We start from the raw sequence: 23,000 nt of genomic DNA on the forward strand, positions 1-23,000 counted from the left end.
TTTTTTTAAACTTACTCGTATTTCCTCTCAACATGAATTGTGTTCTAACACAATTTTTTCCCTATGACTTTTTTCCGTAATTAAATCCTCATGTATTTTCATGCTGCTTTAGTTTGAAAAGCTGAACTACTGCATAGACATCCATGCTGCATGGTGACTGATGGAGAGAGCATAAAATTACTACATATGATAACGGATGCAGGGTGATTGGAAGCTGAGCTGCAGCCTCACCAGGTGAAAATGGGACAAAGTTTTAGTTCATACTGCGACAACATTTGACTTTTATTTGTTTCTGGGAATTTCAGGTGAGGTCTTTCCTTGCTGGAGACTTTTTACAAAATCAGAGGGAGTGCTTTGTTTGATATTTGAATTCTGTCCTTAAGCCACAAGCCATTATTTACATTCTGAAAACCAAAAAGAGAAAAAGAGGTTACTGGTGGTGTAATACCTGTACTTTGTTGTCATTCTGCATTACATCCTTGCACCGTTTCTCACTGGCATGATTGCAAAATTCCTCACTTAAAACTTTGGCATTACATTTTGCATTCCCTCTGACTCTTTGTCTTTCCAGTAGACTTTTTCTTCCCCTCCTTTTCCTACTTCTCTTCTAGTAGGTCACTTGATACTTACTGTTTGGATTTATTACAGTGTTAATATCCAACCCTAAACTAGAAATATGTGGAAAATAAAGTAATTTGTCTTGGCCCTGTCTCTGTCCTGCAGAGCTTTTATTATTTGCCTGATTTGTTATCATAATTAATTGTATTACTACTTAAGCCTACTAATACAGTACAAAAGCAAAAGGAATTGATAGCAATGAGAAGCTTTTAGAGGCAATATTTAAGCAATAATGACCCCTGAGTCAAACATTTCCTGGCAGCTAATGACTGGCTGGAAGAGTAAAAGGTCTAAGATAAAACCAGGGGCTCTTAACCCAACCCACCATTAGCTGCAGGAAATGCCTGACTCAGAGATCACTAATGCTATTATACATCATAACACCAAAATATAATTACCTTCCTGCATGTTAGAAAGTTAAAGCTGAACATGTAGTTGTCATGGATTTTGTTCCTTGTTTCCAGGTTTTGTATTTTCCTAGGTGTTGATCACTAATGTAATTATCAAAACAGAAATTGATATTAATTCATTTGGAGTCAATAATGTTATTTGGTGCTGATTGTTCACCCTTAGGTGTCAGCCCAGGTAAGTCCTTTTTGCATCACACCATTATCAATATTTAGATCGTCATAAATGAAAAGATTAACCATCAGTTCAGTGGCTCTCAAAAGGTAGCTTTCACTGTGCCTTTAGTGAAAAGTGAAAAGTTTCACTTTCTATATCTTTAGACACCTTTGTGCAGGCATAGGAACAGCAAACATTTGGAAAATACTATAAATAGCATTTTTAATGCCAGCCTTCAGCTAATGCAAATTGGAAAGAAACATTTTTAAATCTTCCATTGTTGAATAGACAGGAAAATGGTCTGCAGGCCAGTCCCATTCCTACTCTGGAATAAAACAAAAGTCTCTCTCACAATTTCATGACCTAGTGATTTTAATTTTTTTTTTATGTAGCTGCTTGCATTTCAGATGCCTCTGATTTTTTTCCCTGAAATGAACCCTATAAGTTTTGTTCTGTTTTACATTAACGTTTAGATATGACTTGCTTTTCCCACTGCGTCTACCTCATCCATTTATTGTTCTCTTTGTAAACAACTCTCACCTCTTTAGACAGCTGTCCTGGTGTTCTTTGAGACAAAGCTTTGGTTTATTATTTATGAAGGGGAGTTGTTCAATAAAGGGGTTCTCAGACCACTGTGTTTAGAGAAGAAGCACTATTGGATAAGCAGAGCTAGAGGTGTCACCTGCAGAACGGAAGGCAGGTTGCATAAGGAACTAGTCCATTTCAAAAATCTTACTTTCTTCCCTGCTGGATGACTGGGCAGGACAGTTTTTCTGTTGTGTGTTTTATCTAGAGTACAGACTGCACAGCACAGCTATTGCCATTTTTGCTATAAAACCAAACACTTCCACCCACTCCAGATCAGGTTCAGTGTGAAATTTTATGTGCCCTCCTTTTCTGAGTATTTTCCAAGGGTTTCATTTTTGAACACACACATTTTTACCTTGGTGAGCTCAAAATTTGTTCTTGAGTAAAAGTGCTTTTTGTGATTTATATAACCCCTGCTGATTTAAAATCCTAGAGAAAATAGAAAGTTAATAAATCAGAGCAAATCCAGGAGAAGTTATGTAGCTCAGATAGCACATGCCTATTCAGGTAAATATGGCAAGACTAGATTGAAATGAAGTGCCATTATAATGTACAGTTTCACAGCTATAAAAGACAGAAACAAAGAGAAGTCTAGCTATAGCCTTTTCCTTCTTGATTCCCTATCCTTACAACCATATTTAGTAGCCGAGTGCAAACATAACAGTACAGAAATATCTGTTGATGTAAAACTGGTTGAACCCAAAGGTCCTGAAATTCTTTGCTATCTGTCAATTTACAAAATCCACCATGTTTAAACCCAGAGGTCAGTTATATTCTTGAGCTGATGTATAGATTGATTCATTATCAATTAGCAATGGTGCAGATGCAGTCACTTAGTGATTTTTTAATACAGAGATTTAACCTGCAATTAATTTAAAATATTTGAACTGTCACCAAGAGCTACATGCAACGTATACTTTCTAACACACTATATTTGCTCTGAAATGCAGCCAGAATTTTGGTTCTTCAGTGTCACAAGGTACAGGGTGGAAACTCTTCTATCACTTCTTCAGCCCCCCTATGGATTTATAAATGTTTCATGCAGAGGGCCATTAACACAGAAAGCACAAATGATCTTTAAATGCATTTATCATGTGAGCCAAAAGGGCAACTGCCCAGATTGTTGCCAGTCACAGGAGTTCAACCCCAAGGGCAAAACATGGCCTGCAGTCCGTACCCTCTCTCCCATGCTTCTCTTTTCCATAGTAATATAATAAATCACATGCTCTAAAAGCACTATTAATAATTTCTTGACACATTTCTTCCTTAACCTGGTAAAACCAGGAATAAGCAGTTATCTGCTGCTGTCTTTATTTTACATTCCAGTGTAATTTACTACCTATTCTGCTAACTCTTTTTAGATATGTGGGGAAACTACTGAACTCAGATCAAAGAGTATTTTTGCACACAGACTTAAAAGTCAAGTCTTATACAAAAATCATTTATTTGAACATGATGTTCTTTGCTTATTTTGAATTAGTATAAAGGCTTGGAACTGAGTTCTGTTGATTTGAGATAGCTACTTTTGATCACTATTGCTTAAATTGAAATGACATTTTCTCTAGTTCCAGCTCCAAGGACACAAACCTGCTTCTTGCTTATAATGACAGGTTCTGTGTGAAAAATCACTAACATAAGGTGTCAGTGCGAGGTTTGCTTAATGCAGTGGGTTAATGAGCTAGCTTTGTGCCTTGGTGGAAGATGAACTTATAGCTAGTTTTGATCACAAATGGAATAAGAACTGGTAATTCTGAAGTGATCCCCCATGTTTATCTGTGCAGTGCAACACCCACACTGTATTTCAGTAGGGACAGCTTGAAATTATGATTGTGATTTTTTCATTATTCATCAGTACCAGATCTCAGTCAGCACATCAGCAGAGCTGTGTGCTGTGTGAACCAGAGCTATAAAACAAAACCTTGCAGCCTGAAAGCGAGCAAAAGGCTCTCACCCAGGATGGAACAGGTGCAGAAATTAGCCAGGACATTATCCAGCATAGCAGACTGCTTTACAGAGGTAGAGCCTGGCTTTTACCCCTTTACTTTTGTAAATACCCAGCTAAACACACACAGTATGTAGCTTGCAGGTCCACAGGCCCTTCTCCATCCCTGGGCAGAGTGTGGTCCAGGAGGAGGACGCTGCTGGCATGAGGGCCCTGGAAAAGGCAGATCCTTTCTCCTGGCAGGCAGGAATTGCAGACATGCTCTATACATTCAGCTCAGCTGTATCTATTCCCTCCTCTCCTGTGGCATAAGATGTTTTGCGTGGGGTCAGGAAGGTGAGCCAACCTTCAGGCAGGGCACTGAACGCAGCAGGAGCAGGCAGAAGGTTGCCGGCTGGTGAGATACTGACAGTCCAAGAGCAGCTGTGGGTTCACAGCATCTCATTTTTTTATCTTCCTGGTGAAGTCACGTACCACAGCTGGACCTAGCAGAACTGCCCTATTTGGACCTGCTGAGAAAACTTCACTTCTTAGCTTAACTCCTAACAAAGCTTACCTAGGCTGGAAATGAGCTTGAAATATATCTTTCCTTTGAAAAAATGTTAGTTAAGCACTATGCAACAATTAAACCAGGATTACTGGAGATCCTGGAATCCTGGAAATATACAGATACCTCTTTGATACCAACACACCAGAGTTATTTGAAACATCACCGACTGCTCAAATGCCTGAGAACTACTTTCATAGATCATGTCCCAATTTTGATAGCTGTAGTACAAGCATAAACCTAAAAAGGATATTGACTCATCACAAATTTATAACATTTGGCAGCATAAGAGCCAAAATGCTGCCCTTCTGGGTGAGATTATATGAGGAGAGTGTAAGAAATGGTGTGTGCACACAGAGTGATCTTTGTCCTGAAACACGTTTACACGTTATAGTAACACAGGCAGAAACAGGGAAATGATCTGGGCAGCAAGACAAGCAGTGATTTCAGATACCAAGTGATTATATGTCTGCTGTAAGCCTAAAAAGAAAGCGTGTTTTTAAGGTCATTGAATATGTCATTCTGGAGACCATCCCTCTTTCTTGTTCTAGGAGGAGAAGGACAACACATAACATGAAATGTCCAACAAAGTGCCCCCACTAGGACTGGTGTTGGAAATCCCTCCTAGATGCTGGGGTGTATACAGAATACACATGCCTCTAGTTCTTTTGCTTCTCTTGCTTTCACTGTCTACAGATCCCAGATGCTGTAAGGCAGCTCACAACTTTATTCTACTGAAGAAGTCAAGCCATGCTCCTTAACCTTGTAGCAATGCATAACGGAATGTGCAGAGGTCTTTTGTTTCACAGAGATCTCATTCTGCATGTAAATATTAACTCTCTCTGTCCGGTATACATACAAGTTGTGCCTCAGAAGGTACTGTTGCATATGAGGAATAAAAATGCTCAGTAAAGGCCTCTACAAAAGAGTAATTAAGGCCTGGATGCTAAAAAACAGGCCAAAAACACCCTTAATAGAACCATAGCACTGGATTAATATACTGTTATTTTGGAGGCCAGCATAGATATCAATGTTCAGAGAAATTTTCTCGGGTTTATAGAAAGAAAGAAGATTTATCTCAACAAGGTACTTCCATTTCATTTATTTCCCAAAGTGAACGGAAATATAATTCCTGAGTTTTAGCATAATCAATAAATGCAACTACAACAAATGTTGCTTTTCATTATACTACAATGACCTAATTTGGCATAAAAAAATTGGCAGGAAAAATCAAGAAAGAAGGCTCCTGTAAGGCACTAGATATTTAACAAGAGTCGTCTTCAGGCTTACTGCTGTAAATACGCATGAAGAAGAAAGTTCCTACGTGTGGTATGTTGCAAAGCACAAGCCAACTGAATAAAATTATCCCAATTTCATGATATTGAAACTAGCATTGGAATATAGCTACCTACAGCCTAATAAAGACCTGGAGGTGTCTTTTGGCTTAATAACTCTCTTATTTAAAGGAACTGACAATAGAAACCTTAGGCTTTTAATAATACTGAACACTATGTGAAAATTAAAGCAAACACTTGAAACTTCTAATTCAGCACCAGAAAGACATTCTTCTCTTTTTCTCTCTTTCCCCTCACAATTATTTCAAGCAGGATTTTCACTGCAAGCAACATTTCCCATTCACAGTTACTATCCTTTCTTTTAAAGATGTATTCATGTCAGTGACAAAAGCATGCTAATGTATATTTCATCTTCTGTTTTTTAGGGGGGATGTTGTAGGTAGGTTTTCCACATGAAAGGCAATTCTCCATGTCTTACCATTTCCTAATCATGTTTACCTGAGTGTAAATGCAAGACAAATTCAAAGTTCAGGTTGATTTGGATTCTTTGCCTCTAGAAGTAGAAGATTAATTTCCTGGAACGTGTTTGGAGATCTGCTGGTGAACTGCTTCACTTACTGGAATTGCAGGTATGAAACATTTCTTAAGGTAAAAGGTTTAAATGATAAGGCAACTGTAGTTAATATCCTGTTAGTGTGCAGTTAATACTTTCAATGACATTGAAAGATGCCCTTCGCAGATTTTATACAAGTGTAGTAAGGTTAATTGCACCTTTTTTCCTTTTTTTTTTTTTTTGTTCTCCTTCCCTCATCAATACAGCAGTATGGATTTGGGTCCTGATGCTCTTAAAACTTCTCTTTCCTTCTTTTTCTCAAGTCTAATCTGTGCTAGGATAACTGTGTTCATGCAAAAAAAAAATAAAAATAGTTTAACCCCAACAATGTTGGAGTTTTGTACCCAGCTGGTGCTTCCGAACCAGACCCTGGTCTGGCTCTTGGAAGCATTTTGGAAGAGTGATGTTTGAGTCAGTTTTCAAGTGATTCAAGTATTTTAGCTTTTGCTTTCAGAAACACTATGACAACACTGAAGCAAGATTCACCCAATAATGGTGTTTCTGAAGGTGTTACAGCATTGCAGGTAACCCTGAATACTGATGTCTTAGGCTGCAGGGAAAGTACAATGCTTTATTTTAGTAGAGTATGTACTTAAATAATTTCTTATATTCAGCTATTATTTTGGGATCAGAGACAGTAGTATATTTGTACTATATTATTTCACATAAAGTGCAGCAGGACATTGAATGTGATCAATGGACATTTGAAACCCTTTATGCATAGTAAGTAATGGGGAAATTGAGGCAAGGGACCACACATGAACAAAGCAAATTTCAGCCTAGGTGATTACACTGAAAATTAACTTCAAAGCAGGGAGGCAATAGCTAAAATCCATTCCAGATTTGTCAGTAAGCTGGATGAGAACCTGGCCATAGTTATGGGTCACGGTATAACAGAAACATCTTTCTTTAGCAATAATAAGATAGCAATATATGAGTACCATGTAATGTAAACTAAAATATACATGAGTACTATGTAATGTAAACTAAAATATGAGTAAAACATTAAAATTATTAACTTTAGCAAACAGAAAATATTTTCACCAATAAAATCAAGTACATTGTGTCTCCCTTGCTGCTTGACTGCCCTTCAGGTAGTAACCAGTCACTGCGGGGAGGTTTCTGGTTGTTACCAATGCATTCCTCTTGAATTCCTTCAAGATACTTGCAAGGATCTGCAAAACACAAAGTCTGTAAGGTTCCCTTGAAATTTGCTTTGAGTGTGTATCACAGACACTTGAAGGTTTGCATGGGGCCCCTGGCAGAGGACACCCCTCTGTCTGCACCTACAGGAAGGGCAGTGCTGGCCACCCATGGCCAGACAGCAACTGTGCCTTTTTGAGTGTGACCCTGCAGAGTACCTGTGTCCATCTAGCAGGACAGGAGGGAAGGGCAGGCAACAGGGAGTATCCTAATTTAGATATAGCAACCCCCACGAGGAGGACTATTGAAAACAGGGGCAACATACAATTTAAACATGCATTTTCATGCATATTTTGAGTGCCAGTGAGCAGCTATGATGCAACCCCAGTCAGTCATCTGCAGATAGTTTCTTTAAGGTGCAGAATAACCATCCCATGCATGCCTTGAACACAATAACCATCCCATGCATGCCTTGAACACCAGGTGATTTGGTCTACCAATTACCCAGGGTATTTTGACTGTAACCATGGCTACACCACATATAAAGTGCTTGTAGTGTTTCAGTATCCACTCCTTTGCATGCTTACATTAAAGAAATTCAATGTAATTTTACAGTGCAGGTAGAATTCACAAAATTCAGTGTTGATGTCAGAAAGTCTCTGAAAACAAAGAGTTCTCCCTCCCTATCCACCCAGTTATCCTGAGAACATCAGAGAATTCATCAGAGAATTCTACTGCCAAATAGAATGGAGTATTTGAATATGAAAGGAGAAACAGAGTAAAACAAAACCAAAACCCATACAACTTATCAAGCTGGTAAATTCAGCATTCAAACCAGGAAACAAAGCCACTGATCAAAAACCTTTAGGTCCATTTGCAGATCAGAGTTCTCACAGGGGCCTCTCATCACTTCATGAAAGCAATTCTCTCACAAATCAGCTGAATTTCAAAGAGAGAAGAGAAAAAGTGAATTTTAAATCAGCCAGTAGGAAACAGACTTTGTTTCACAGTAAGAGCTCCACCAGGAGTGTTGTGCAGTCAGAAGGAGAGAAGTCCAAGTTAAGAGTTATGTGTGGACTGTTACATGCTACCAAATCTAGTGCAAAATGGGGAGCTAGCGGACCTTCTGTACATAGGGCAATGCCTGACACTGTGATCAATGGCACATGAAAATGTCAGCATATGTTTATACTCTAAAACATGGGAAATATTGAAAAGTATATAAAATTACACAATTTTTCTTTCTGTTCTTCAGAAGAAGGTATGAAACATCTGTCACTGAATCTATGCACTGAAGGAAAGAAGGAAATACAATATAATTCAGGGCTGCATATTGCTACTGCAGTTAAGAGGGAATTAGATGCCCTAGGGTTTGTTTGTTTGTATGTCAAATATTTTCTTTCCTAATGTTTTTCATTCAGTCTCCAGATTTGTATAGAAATTGTGTGGAGACTGCCAGTCACTGTCAATATCTATCTAGATATTAGTCTTCAGATATCATTTATATTATCAGGGCAAATCTGTACGTATTGAAGTACTTTTATTTAAATGCATATGTCATTACTAGTCTAAGGTTGGTAGCTACCCTGGGGACAGAGTTTGGTCTTTTAGGTCTCCTAGATGATACTGCTGGTGTGAAAACAATTGTGTGTCAAGGACAATTAGATCAATGTAATTTCCTGTGTGATGACGGGGAGTCTCATATTGCAGTATATCTTGTACCTGGATAAGTCTTCTTGCCTATAAAGTTTTGCTGCTGCTGATAGACACTAATGACAATTACCTCTGCAAGACAGTGAATTTGTCCAGAGATTTTTAACATTGATAAGTCTGAATTTCTTTGCTATACAGTTAGAGAAACTGAGGCCCAGGTAAAGTAAATAATTTATCCAGCAATAAGACCACTGAAACAAAGGGAATTAAGGAAACCACCCTGCAATAAGAAATTCCTGGTAAGTTCGCATCAGTCATGCTGCTCGCTGAACCACATATCTAACTCTATTTCGGGTATTTTATTGCAGGTATTATATATTACATGTACTTCAGGAGACTTAACACATCCCCATAAAATTTCCCTGAAAATTTATCACTTATTCTATTCGCTACTATATATATAACAAAATCATGATTGGTGACACAGCCTTTTGATATTAAGCAGCTTGAGCACAATACACTGTAAAAGTTTATTTTTGGCTTTTATCATGTAACCCAGCAAGATTCAGACTATGTAAAGAAGTTACCACCCTGTGATGGCTGCAGGAGCCTGATCCCCACTTGGTTGAGGGAGGAGCAGCACTTTCATGCAACTGCTGGAGCACTGTCTCTGGCAAATGAAAACTCAAGAGTAGGAATGTCAGTGCTCAGGGCACAGTGGAGCGATGGTTAGGCTGGGCAGTCAGTTTGGTGGCCAAAATGCATTTGGAGGGATCTACTGGCCATGGTGCACCAGGAAAGGAGGTGGTGGGATCTAGACCAGGGTTCAGCTCTACCTTTAGTTTACGCAAATCCTTGTGGCAGTCATTTTTGGTCTAATGCCAATGTGAAATTGCCATCTGTATAAACATGCCAGGCAGCAGGGAAAGCTGGATGTAGGCAACCTCAAGCAGAATGAGGCTTCAAACCTCTCTACTCCTTCATCTGCTCCTATGGAGAAACTGCTGTTTCTCTGGCAGTCCCATATCAGTGTTTTAACATTTAACAAACATTGCTCAGTGCTTGCACTCTGAAGAAAAAGTGCTTTCTGAAGTGAAGTGTCATGATTAGTAAGGAAAGTATTGAATTGCTCTGTCAAGCAGGCAAAAAAAAGGACAGTTTGCAAAAAATGAATTGTGTGTTGATAATACCATGGTAAATCGCCTTGCCTAAAGTGAAGGAAAGCCCGTAATACTGCACTGTGATTAAAATTTGGGGGATTCCATGGCCATGTGCTCAGTTAGAGATTTAAGGCTTTTGGCTAAAATATTTTATTCTGTAAAGACCAAAGAGATGAAAAAAATTCTAGAAAACATGTTAAAACAAAACTTTAAGGAGAGAGTCTTGGTATACACACATAAGCTTTTACTCTTTTTTTCTAAAATATTCATCTGAGAGGCTGTTCCTGAAGACCAGTACGGTAAAAAATATGTAGTTTCACATCATTTTGATGTTAAATTTGGCAAAACTTTGCAGATATAAAAACACAGGTTTGTAGCACTTATATGCAAGTGATTTGGTGTTTTTCAGTGACTCCTTAAGAGTCATAGAATCGTAGAATCATAGAATAGTTAGGGTTGGAAAGGACTTCAAGATCGCTTATTTTCACAGTAAAACTCTTCAAAAAAAGGAAACACTTCTTACAAAATAACCAGGGGAAAAGGTGAAATTGTCCTTGAATTTTAGCTGCATGCTTTATTTAAATTAAAATTAAGTAATTTTGTAAAAGTAACAGCTCTATGCAGCATTTCTCAGAGCAATAATCTCTTTGGGAGGCACCATTGTCTTTTTGCTCTGTGCTTCTACAGAATCTTGTGAAGTTTTTGCATATTCTGGCAAATCTCTTCAACTTGTAAGCAGTAATTAAAAATGTGAAGCCTTCCAATCAGAGGAAGGTAGAGTCTGGAAAAATCTTAGTCAAATGCAGGCTGAAATGGTGAAAACACCTCAGAGAGAGATAAACCATTTTACTTCAGCTGTATGCTGAAAGTCACACAGGACTGTTGAATCCACCAAATTATACCAAATTCATCCTTTTCTCCTCCTTCTTTAGTCTGCGCTACTTAGAAATCTTGTAATCTAGAAAGTGGTAGAAGTACTGGCAGTTCTACTCCTTGCTTGTGTTCTGACAATGCGGTTATAAGAGCTTAAGTCATCTCACAAGGGAAGTAAAACTTCTGAACTCTTCCAGACACTGTAGTGTAGACATGGAAAAGGTAAGAAAATTACTCATTTATTATATGGCACTAGTGGATTCTATCTGGAATCCTGCATCTGGATGAAATGAATCCTGTATCGGAGATGATACCATGGCAGAAGCAAAGTGAAAATACATTTTAGGCAACTTGTTTTTAACTTTAGCTTCTGTGTTTTTTCTTACAGGCACTTCACTTCAGCAGCCAGGATTAATTTTTCTTCCCATAAGCTGATGTGTACAAACTATGATCTGCTTGGTTTGCTTTTAACACCATTGCACAGCTAAATTGCATTATAACTTCTAGCTTTGTCTGCCTTTAACAACATCTGAAGGTCCAAAATCAGCCTAAAAAGCTCAGAAAGGGAGATAATACATACACATACTCATGATTCATGTTGATTTACTTTTAAAAAACAAATTACCTTAATGAAAAAAAGATCAAACCAGCTTACTCCAATGCAATAAAATGGTATTTATGGAAGTCAGACTCTTCCCAGTTTTGTGAGTCATCCAAATGCCAGTGTCAACTTGACACTGCAAAGAGTCAAAAAGCACATCTAACATCTATAAAATAGCTTTCACTTTGGCAAACAAAATCCTTTTAGTCTTTCTATGTTGCAATAAAGTATTTTTGGAAAACAAAGGTATCTTGACAGTCAGCTTTGTTCAGTAGGAGGTTAAAACTAAAGCATCCCAAGAAAAGGCCAGGGTACTGCCTGTACCTTATTTGCATTTACCAGTGTATACTTAAATGATGCATCAATTAGCCTTTAGGCATTCAGAACTTAGTTTAACATTCACTGACAAATAGTACAAGTCTTGATTTCAGCAGAGGTAGGATCTAAGTCTTAGCAAATGGTGATAACAAAAATTTGCATAAAGCAGGGAAGCCATAACATACCATGAAGAAAAAAAGAGGTTATCGTGGTCAAGATCAAGAAATAAATCTACAGGAAATCAGCCTTCAAAGCCTTCAGTGGATGTAGTTACACAGCAAGTGAGAATGAGGTCACTAGCAAATAGTAGGGGAGGTAAAAATAAAAAAAAAAAAAAAAAAAGAAAGAAATCCCAAATTCAAATAAATGCTATTTGAGCAAAAACAATACTGGGACCTCCTTCTTCTGTGAAGTCTGAAACACTGAGTCCAGGAGCACTGCACTTGGTTTCAGGCACTATATTTGAAAAAAAACCAAACCAATTATAGTGATAACCTGGAAAGAGTTTGTAACAGGCTTACAAAAAGAAAAGGTGGCAAAGGGTTGAAAGACCACGAGATTTCATTTTATGTAAATAAAAAAAAGGCTTGTAGGGTAGAAAAATAAGGCAATTTTCCTCAGATAAATGCCATCTTTCCTGAAAAGAATCATGACCATTTCTCCTTATGTGTCATTGACAGCACAACGTATTTCAAATACAGATTATAGATTATAAGGAAAGCTATGCTAAATGTTAGCAAAAGTGCTCAAACTCTTAGGGCAGCAACATTTTGGGTGACTTGTGGAACATCCTTCACACTGGAATTTCTTTCTGAATAGATTAGGCAAGCTCTTTAAGCCATGGGCTACATCCATATTAGCTCAGCAATAGGGAGATGACTTCCACAGTGGCTTTGACCTCTAAACATGCATTTCTGTAAATCATAGAACTCTCAAAGCCCAAAGTAATAGTGATGGAGAGACAATCATGGCAAACTAGGATTATACAAAGGCTCAGCTTTAACTTTTCTGGTCCCATACCTCTCCTTGTCCACTGTACTGCAGCTGAGAAAGCCGATTCCCTTCCCCGTTTGCTGCACTGACAGCTTGGAACCTGTTTGACTATCTCCCTTGCTTCTGAAGGGCAAGCTGAAGTCACCTTGTTTGAATCCCATCCTGAAGCTACAAAGTGGAAACTTGATTTTATAATGTCAGAAGGAAGTACCAAGAGTCTGTTTGCTGTCTCAGGTACAGTTTCTTGCTGTGCTGGAAAGTGGACATCCTCAGCCACACCACTCGTGTTTTGGAAAGATGCAGGTATGTGAATGTGAACATGGCTCTTTATCAACAAGGGTACATGCTGGATGGGGCCAAACCATAATTTCTAAATGGCCATTCTTATCTTTAGTTGGGATCTATTTGGATGAACCATTTTCTCTTGCAAATCGCGCAGAAAGGCTTTATATTACCTATAGTAATATCCTTCACAGATAGCTGTGATTTAGGTGGGACTTAAATCATGTAGACAGCTCCTGAGCCATTGTAAGTTGGCATTATTCCCAGTGTCTGCAGACTGCTGCTTTTCACCATATGGAGTCTTACTCTTTACCAACATCTTCAGAAAATGTTTATTCTTTGCATTGTCACAGTAAAATAGTATTCATACATAAGAATGTATGTGCACATTCTGCTGGGCAATAGGGCTGGGGAACCAGTAAATACTCAGAGTGTGTGCGTGTGTGTCTGTGCACAAGTATATGTATAGAGACAGACACATAGCCCAAGCTGCCCAACTTCATCTGAAAAAGGGGAAAAAAACAGCCTTTGTTATTTTGGCTTCCCTATTCCCATCTGATTTCTTGCCAAGCTTAGATTAAATCAGAGATTAAAAGAACTGCAGGATTTTTATGATGATGGTGGGAAAATGTGGTTGTATTTCTCAGTTAGGAATAAAGATAATTGTGTTCATTCTGATGACGGTTTTCATCTTGGTTGAACAGGCTCTTTATTATATGTTTATGGCAACTCACTACTATGCAGTATTTCATGTTTTATGGATTTTTTAACTTTGATTTGAATGAGATTCAGAGCAAGATTTGGTGTAATAAAAATTAATACTATGAATAAAATTGCAACTAGGTGATCTTTAAGGTCTTTTCTAATCCAAACCATTCTATACCATTTCCCTAATATGTATCTGTCACTACATTTGTAGTGACTTTCTCCTTTTTTGTCCTTGAGATGTCTTTCTATGTGATTTTTTTTTTCCTCCAGGCAAAATCATTTGTGTGTTCTTACTATTTAGTTAACAGCAGACTTCATATGTGAACACTTTGCAGCCATATGAATATAAAAATATGTATGTGAGAGAGAACTCTGCACAACAGACAGATACACACACTTCAGTAAAAAATATGTGATTTTTAAATAGCTCTTACAACGAATTGTGACTTGCTATCACCATCATATATGATCTTATGATAAAGTACATGCTGCTTTGCCAGGATTCAAAAGGGTGAACTAAACCTAGAGCTTTTCCTGTGACTCTGTAATATCCTCGTTCTCGTCAGTTTATCAAACCATTTTCTTCTATTTTCACAGAGAGTTTTTGTGTCTATATACAGCTTTTCCCGACTCGGGATGAATTTCCAACTCATCAGTGCCATCTTGTGGGAAAAATGGTGCGTAATTAGTTCTCCACAAAAGTGAAGAAAAATCGGTCAGTACAATTTGTGTTCTGAAGACATTGCTGAAAAATATTACTTCATATAGAAACCAAGTATCATATGATTCATATGTTGACTATGACCGTCAAAACCGAAAATAACAATTTCATAAACTTCTAAGCATTTGCCAACACCATTAAAGCATTTTGTTCTCAAGGACAATCTTCTATTATAAAACTTTAAAGATGGAATATTAAGCACATACTAATACAACTTATGTACACATACAGAATATTAATATGCTCTACAAATGTAAGCAAAATATGTCTTGACATTTATGAAATACTTTGGCATAAGAAAAATGAAAATGTAATACGTTAAAATGCTTCCAGTTCTTGTCTCTTTTTTTTTTTTTTTTGTTAAAATGGAGAAAATCCTCACAAAACATTTTCATTTTTCAAAAGCTGCATTTTATCATGATTTTTCTTTTCCCCAGAAAGTTACAGCATGTACTAAAAATTGATAAGTCTATTAACATTAACAGAACAAACTTTATCAGGTCATGGTTCCAGAACGTACAATGTTTCGCATCAATGTATGACATCTTTAAAAACTGGTAAAATTAAAAAAATACATAATGATCTAATGCAAATAATCATCCTTCTTGTCACCTCTTCCAAAACGTGCATGATCACAAGTATATTGTAGACCATGCAGACAGGGGAAAGAGAATATCCTTGTGTTTGTTTCAAGGTCAAAAGTTGCAGTATAAAGGGCTGGCTGTCACCTCATGCAATGCAGGAGTTGTATCCAGGCTATGGGGATAGCATCATTCTGGTTTGTGTTATATGATGTACTGCAGTGTTTCATGAATGTTCCAGATGTACTGATACGTTCCATAACCTTGAAGAGTCTGTGTTACAATGAGTGCTTATAGTGATTGTCTTTCACAATAAAGATTTGACAGTTTTTGGCAATTTACCAGGGATGTCCTCAGGCAGACTCTCAATGAGCAATGTTAAGGGGTAGTCTTCAGTTTGGAATTTGCTGGATTATGGTGTTTAGACACATCGGCCTTTTCATGCATAACATTTTTTTCCTTTTTATAATGCTATTTTTCTTGTCTTATCAGGATGTCTCTGAATGCAAAAACGTTGTTCCTTCTGAGGCCTGAAATGGGACATCCAAGTCCCTTATGGGGACTTTAATGCCCCACCCTTAGGCAACAAAGGTTGCACACAAGCCACCGTGTAACTTCAGATTGTTTTGGAAACTATTCATAGAATCTTAGAACTGTAGAATGGTCTGGGTTGGAAGGGACCTTAAATATCCAGTTCCGTCATCCAGTTCCAACCCTCTGCCATGGTCAGTGACAGCTTCAACTAGACGAGGTTGCTTCAAGCCCCGTTCAACCTGGCCTTGAACACTGCCACAGGTGGGGCATCCACAGGTTCTCTGGGCAACCTGTGCCAGTGCCTCACCATCCTCAAAGAAAAGAACTTCTTCCTAATATCTAAACTGAATCTCCCCTCTTTCAGTTTAAAACTGTTTCACCTTGTCCTATCACTATATGCCCTGTAGCGAAATCAAGAAATTTTCAGATTTCTTGTACCCCCCCCCCCTTTAGGTCTCCCCTGAGCCTTCTCTCCTCCAGGCTGAACAAGCCTAGCTCTCACAGCCTGTCTTCACAGGAGAGGTGCTCCACATCTCTGACCATCTTTGTGGCCCTCCTCTGAACTGGTTCGAGCAGGTCCATATCCCTAGAGAGTGAACGTCAGCCTGGGCTGGATCCACAGTAAAATGTTACCTGCTGGCTGTAGGACCTGTTTCCATGTGCCTGTGCTGCTGGCTAAGAGAAGCCAACCCAGAAGATCAGGGTGGCTTTACTCCTAAGGAAGATACCATGGCAACATCCTACAGCGAGCAAGCAGAGAGGTATGTATGCCGAGCTAAAAGCTGCTGTCTCACCTATTCGGACTGTTTCCAGCGAAATACCTATGCAGGCTCTGAGCTGAACCTTTTCTGCTGCATGCACTTTAAATACAGAAGGGTCACAGACTTTCTGCCTCACTGTCTGCATCCTGGTGTCCATGCCATGATGTAGATCATGGGACTGTTAGGCTTTGGAAAAATTCCTTTGTGAATCCGGAGTGATGAAGAGCACTTTTGGTCATTGTTGCATGACTAGTAGAGCAGAATGTAAGGAGAGTAGCAGTGAAACAGCTTGCCACATACACTGTCCTATTGAGAAAAAGAGAGGAAGCCACTCTGTGAGGGTACTGAAGGGCACAAATGCTCCAAAGAAGTGAGTAGATGTCACCACTGGACACGAAGCTTACTGAAAGATCCCAAAGGAGGTGAAAAAGAAGGTGCAGCTGTTACAGCAGGGGATAGGCCAGCAGAAGTGTCATTTGGACCTTCTCTCTGTTAACAGAAGTTTGATCAGCTCAGCCATCTTACATGATTTTACTCTTTCTATCCAGCTGCTGGTTGGTCTGGAGTTTGGGAGAACAGGGAGATAATTGTAAGGTTGCATGCTGTGCCCTGAAAGGAGATCTTCTGAGTTCCATTCATCTTCTTAATGGCATTCTCCCATTTAGGCATGCATGAAAAACCAAACTTAACAAGCAAAGCCTGGAAAATTGCCCAACTTTTCTGACTGTTTTAGGAATACAGACAATGAAAGGCAGAATAGGAACAGATAATGCCTTTGCTTTGTTCCCTTCAAACTTCTGTCAGCTTGAATGAAAATGTAATATTCACCATCAGAATAGAAGAGATCATTGACTTATGCACAAGACAGATGTAGGAGTTAATTTCTGTAAGTCTCCACAGCTTTGTCTTTCGCTCACCACTAAGCATTGTGGTAACGGCACATGTTGAACGTAGCTGCCTAAAACCCAAATGTGTCAAATAATTAGATAATAAAAGAGCCAGCTTACAAAGAGATACCGAAGGCCAGAGATCAACTCAGAAATACTGTTCACAGGCATGTATTAAAGCATGTTTCTCTGCTGAGTGCATATTCACCAGCTACCCACAACTAGTGGTAGGTTAGGCTGTATGGTGTCAGACACTTGGAGTATTGATTCACCAGTAAACCGCCACCACCGGTGTGGCAACATGGATGCAACTGCCTGGTGTACTCCTGCATGCATGTGTTCTTTGATGCGTCCCACAACTAAGTCCGCATGTCAAGAGTTACACGTTTGGAAAAAAAGGTGGAGAACAGTGCTAAAGATTAGATTTGCAAATCTCAGAGTACAAGGTGTCAGTCTAATCATGTTAAAACATCCGCTTAGAATAACTCATACAGTTACTGCAGCATATTATAGAGAGGAATCATGAATATGCAATGAGAAATCAGTTTCAGAGCCTGATCACCATCTCTGTCAATTACAGCAGTCACTTTCTTTGATGTTGCCTTGTCATTTTGACAGTGATTATACCTTTACGGGATGTATTGCAGATATTATGCTTCAGTTGTTTACAAACAGAACTGTATCTCACATTCTCACTATAAGAGTAGGATGCTTTAAGTAAGGAAAACACTCCTCATAATAATTCTTGCGCCTAAGTTAGTCATTCACAACTGCAAGAATTGCAGCTGAGAATATCATCCTCTGCATGACATGATCCACCCTAAAAAAACCAAGCCATTCTGGAGGCTTGCAATCAGCATCTAGAATTAGTGTGGGGGATCAGTTGATAATGTTCATAGCAGAACATTTTTCTCCAAGTAAGCTAGTTATTTTTAAATAAATCATTAATATTGTAAGCTTGTAAAAGCAATGTTTTTTAAATAAAGCAAGCTATAAAGATCAGTTGTCTTGACTGAACATTTTACAGAGGTCCTGAGTGTAATGTTTGTATTTAGAAACAGGTTTATTCATGATGCTATACATTAACTGTTCAGTATTTAACAATGATCTAAGACAATGCAAGACTTTTTTACAGAGAGCTTAAGAAAATTGTAGAATCATCATAAGAAATTAGGCTTTTAGAAATCTTTGTTCAACAGCTACTTACAGGAGTATTATAAATTTCAATAGTAAATATATTTGTATATCCTCATATGTATATATATATATCGTTCAGTTTGGGGTAGATATTAGAAAATATGAAGGATACATATCTCAGTTTGCAATAATTACACAGTGCAAATATCCTCCCAAATTCTGGTTATAATGGGCTTTTAGAGATCAGATTGTAGCCCATACCAGCTAATTTAAATAAAAGATTGAGATAGTTTTCCACGTTTTCTGTTTGAAACTCCCTTATTATTCTTTCTGCACTTGTTGTCTTTCTGATATCAGATCAGGAATCTCATATTGGTGTTGACTTTAGACAGAGCTACACGTAGATATAGTATCATATCTATTCCAGGTACCACATTTCGAGTTAGGGCCTTTAGAAGTTGCTCTAGTAATGGTGTATTGGAGATGTATGAGTGACTATTATGATAAACATTGCTGTGAGAAATGTACATAACTCTGGATCTATTATCTTTCCGATGATAACGTTTAGCCTCCAAATTTGACACCAGAACTTCACAGCAAGCAATTAGAGCTTCCATATAAAAATTCTGAATTAAGTACTTATTAACTAGCTGGTAAAAGACATTTCTGACCATATTGCCTTGAATTTTTACACACTTTTCATTGTTTTCCACCAGCACAGCTGAACAGCAACAGTGGAACCAGGCAGGGAGGAAAATAAACCCTGAGAGAAATATGAATTTGTTAAACCTACTGTGAATCTACATGGACGGTGAAAGAAATCTGTCTATACAGGCCCTACACAGAACAAATCCCTTCCATATCTGTCATCTCTGCTGGGTCCTCCCATATGGTATTATTTTCTTGACACCATTTAACAGCAGTCAGAATAAAGCACAAAACGATACTTTTTTTCGGGACCCCAGAGCATTAATAGTTCACTCAATTTCTCTATACTCATTATGAGTAAAATATTTGCATCTAAAGAAAGCTTCTGGTTTAATGCTGATGGCCTTGCCAGTGTTCCGGCTTAGTTGTCCTGGCACTTTTTTGCACATGGTAAAGACAATGGGTGCAAAACCTGGCATCAGCACTGCTAGTATTTCTAGCCAAATAACTGTGACAAACAGATGGAGTGAAAGGGCTTAATAACATATTACTGTCCTTCCTTGGTCAACTTAATCATTCAGAGATACTTTGCAATCAGAATATTTTAAGCTAACTTCAAAGGACAAACAGTTATTTGTTGGCTATCATACACCAAAGGCACACAGAAGGAAATACATGCTGTTCCTTCTAGCCCCTCTAATTCTAAAAATAAAATGAAGTGCCGAATTATGGAATAACGTTGAAGAGATGCAGAGTAAGTACAGCAACAGTAGTACAGTTGTCATGGATGGCAGAGGTTTACTGGGAGATATCATCGAGAACTTGCTTACCACGGCACTGCTCTATCTGCTTGAATACTGTTTGCATGACTATTGCATGTTCTTTCCACAGAAAACAACTCTTAAGATTACTTCAGGTTTTTAAGTGTTTGTTTGCGAAATATCATTTAAGGTACCTTTGCATTTTATTTCAGTAGATATACTAGCAACAAATTGTGTCAGAGAAATATTTTCCTCCAGTATTTGGGATTATTACCACCTTCTTTTGGGCCAGTTTGTATAGCTGCTTTTAGCTCTGCACACTGAGACTCTGCATGTAAAATACAAAGAACTTTAAAGTATAAAGCAATTATGTTATGACTCAACATACATAAAAGACAGCTAGGATTCAACAAGCTAATAGATCCCATTTCCTCACCAGCTTTATAAGACCCCTAAAGGGTATTTGGTGGGCTGGGCAGGCATCAGTCAGGTTGAATCACCACCATTTCCACCAGCAACAGCAAAAAGCAAGAAGGAAAGGAAATAGCCTGTGCAACTGGTAAACAACACGTTTCAGACTAATGGAAGGAAATGCATTTTGTTAATATATAATTAGCTCGTGAAACTCATTGCCAAGAAACATTACTGAGGTCAGAAGCTTTGTAGCACTCAAAGGCATTAATCTCTTTGGGCTGTAAGAACGCTCATGGTGATTGTGCACACAACAAAGGGAGCAAGCTGTTATTCTTTTGACCATAATAAAACCAGATTTGATGAAACAGAGTATTTTTTATGCCATCTCACATTTGCCCACTGAGATGGGGTTTTACACTTTTCTGGTGCAGCTGATAGTACCCAGGTTCGGAAATAATGTTACTTGAGGTGAATGGACCACTGCCATTATGTTCTGTGCCTCAGGTTCTGTCACGGATAAAATGTTTGGCTCAGAAAACCAGGATCTATTTTAAGAAAAAAAAGATGTATTCTAGGGCAAATTTGAACTGATTAAAAAGGCATATCATAGACTCATAGAATCATAGAATAGTTAGGGTTGGAAAGGGCCATTTAAAATCATAGAACCGTGGAACTGTTAGGACAAGTCCAGAGGAGGGCCACGAGGATGATCAGGGGGCTGGAGCACCTCCCATATGAAGAGAGGCTGAGAAAGTTGGGGCTGTTTAGTCTGGAGAAGAGAAGGCTGCGTGGAGACCTCATAGCTGCCTTCCAGTACCTGAAGGGGGCCTATAGGGATGCTGGGGAGGGACTCTTCATTAGGGACTGTAGTGATAGGACAAGGGGTAATGGGCTCACACTTAAACAGGGGAAGTTTAGATTGGGTGTAAGGAAGAAGTTCTTTACTGTGAGGGTGGTGAGGCACTGGAATGGGTTGCCCAAGAAAATGGTAAATGCTCCATCCCTGGCAGTGTTCAAGGCCAGGTTGGACAGAGCCTTGGGTGACATGGTTTAGTGTGAGGTGTCCCTGCCCATGGCAGGGGGGTTGGAACTGGATGATCCTAAGGTCCTTTCCAGCCTAACTATTCTATGATTCTATGACAACCTGCGTCTCTTTTTTTCACTGCAGTTGAAATCTGATCTATAGATCAGGTGATGAAATGGTTTGGTTCTAATGTAATGGTATTTGACAGGTGAAATAGTTGTCCTGCTATTTTGTTTATCCTGTTCAAATTTTACATTTAAAATCATAGAACCATGGAATCAACTAGGTTGGAAAAGACCTTCAAGATCACCAAGTGCAATCGTTACCCCAGGAGTGCCAAGTCCACCACTAAACGATGTCACTGAGGGCCTCATCTACATGTTTTTTAACACTCCCAGAGACAGTGATTCCACTACTTCCCTGGGCAGCCTGTTCCAAAGCCTGAGCACCCTCTCTGTGAAGAAATTTTTCCTAATATCCAATCTAAACTTCCCCTAGTTCAGCAGTTACCTGGGAGAAGAGACAGACCACCCGCTTCCTCATTCCATCCTCCTTTCAGGTAGCTGTAGAAAGCAATAAGGTCTCCCCTGTGTCTTGTCTACTCCAGACTAAACAGCCGCAGTTCCCTCAGCTGTTCCTCACGGAACTTGTGCTCCAGGCCCTTCACCAGCTTCACTGCTCTTCTCCAGACTCACTCCATCAATTCAGTCTCTCTCTTGTATTAAGGGGCCCAGAACCACATTCTCCTTTCGCTGTTCTGTGACACTGAGCACATTATTGCCAGGGGAAACAACTTTACTAAGTATAATAGTTTAGCAAAGCTGAATCACAGTGTTTCTGCTGGCCCACATTTCCAAGGTGGCTGCAGTTTCTCTTTGAGACAAACCAGAAGGAAACTTTCTGGTTCAGATCCTAGCCAAGGAACCGGAAGGATGTGGCTCAGTGCTATGTGACTTTGGCTAACCAGCATTTTTTCACCATTCAGTTTTATAACATCAAAGAGTGGTGATAATATGTTTTTTCTGCCAACCTTGATTCTTCCCTATCAAGAGGGCAAGACCTCTGAGATAGGGACCACCCCTCTTTTGGGGTGGTATGTGCCACAGTATGGCCCCTAATGTCTTAAACAAAGTGGCTGAGAGGCCATACTGCAGCTGTTTGACTCAGGATGGAGATGGCCTGTGTCTAACTAAGACAAAGAAGGACCCTAGAAGCATTTGTCCAGATTTCTGAAGCTGAAACCATGAAGATTGACTTGATTCATTGAGAAGAGATTTTCACAGATTTGACCTAATGCTCTACTTCTGCAAGACTTATTTGTAGCAGCAACCTCTCTGGCATAAGTAGGTTCATTAACAGTGCTGTGTGTATTCAGGTTGACTGACCCAGTCCTCATTTTTGGGTTTTTTTGCTAAAACACAAACTGTCCAAGGGAACTCTGTATCTTTCTTTGTGTTGCAATTATGTTTCTTGAAAATTAATCTCTGTGTATGTACACACAAACAATGATAATATTCATTCACTTATTATGAAGTCAAACCAAATTGCATTAATTTTTAAAGTTAACTCCATTGTATAGTGCAGTCACTGCTTCCTGTCCCTTACACAAAAATAACTAATAATCTTCCTTTTTT

The sequence above is a fragment of the Lathamus discolor genome, chromosome Z (assembly GCF_037157495.1).
Source record: "Lathamus discolor isolate bLatDis1 chromosome Z, bLatDis1.hap1, whole genome shotgun sequence".
NCBI classification, from domain to species: domain Eukaryota; kingdom Metazoa; phylum Chordata; class Aves; order Psittaciformes; family Psittacidae; genus Lathamus; species Lathamus discolor.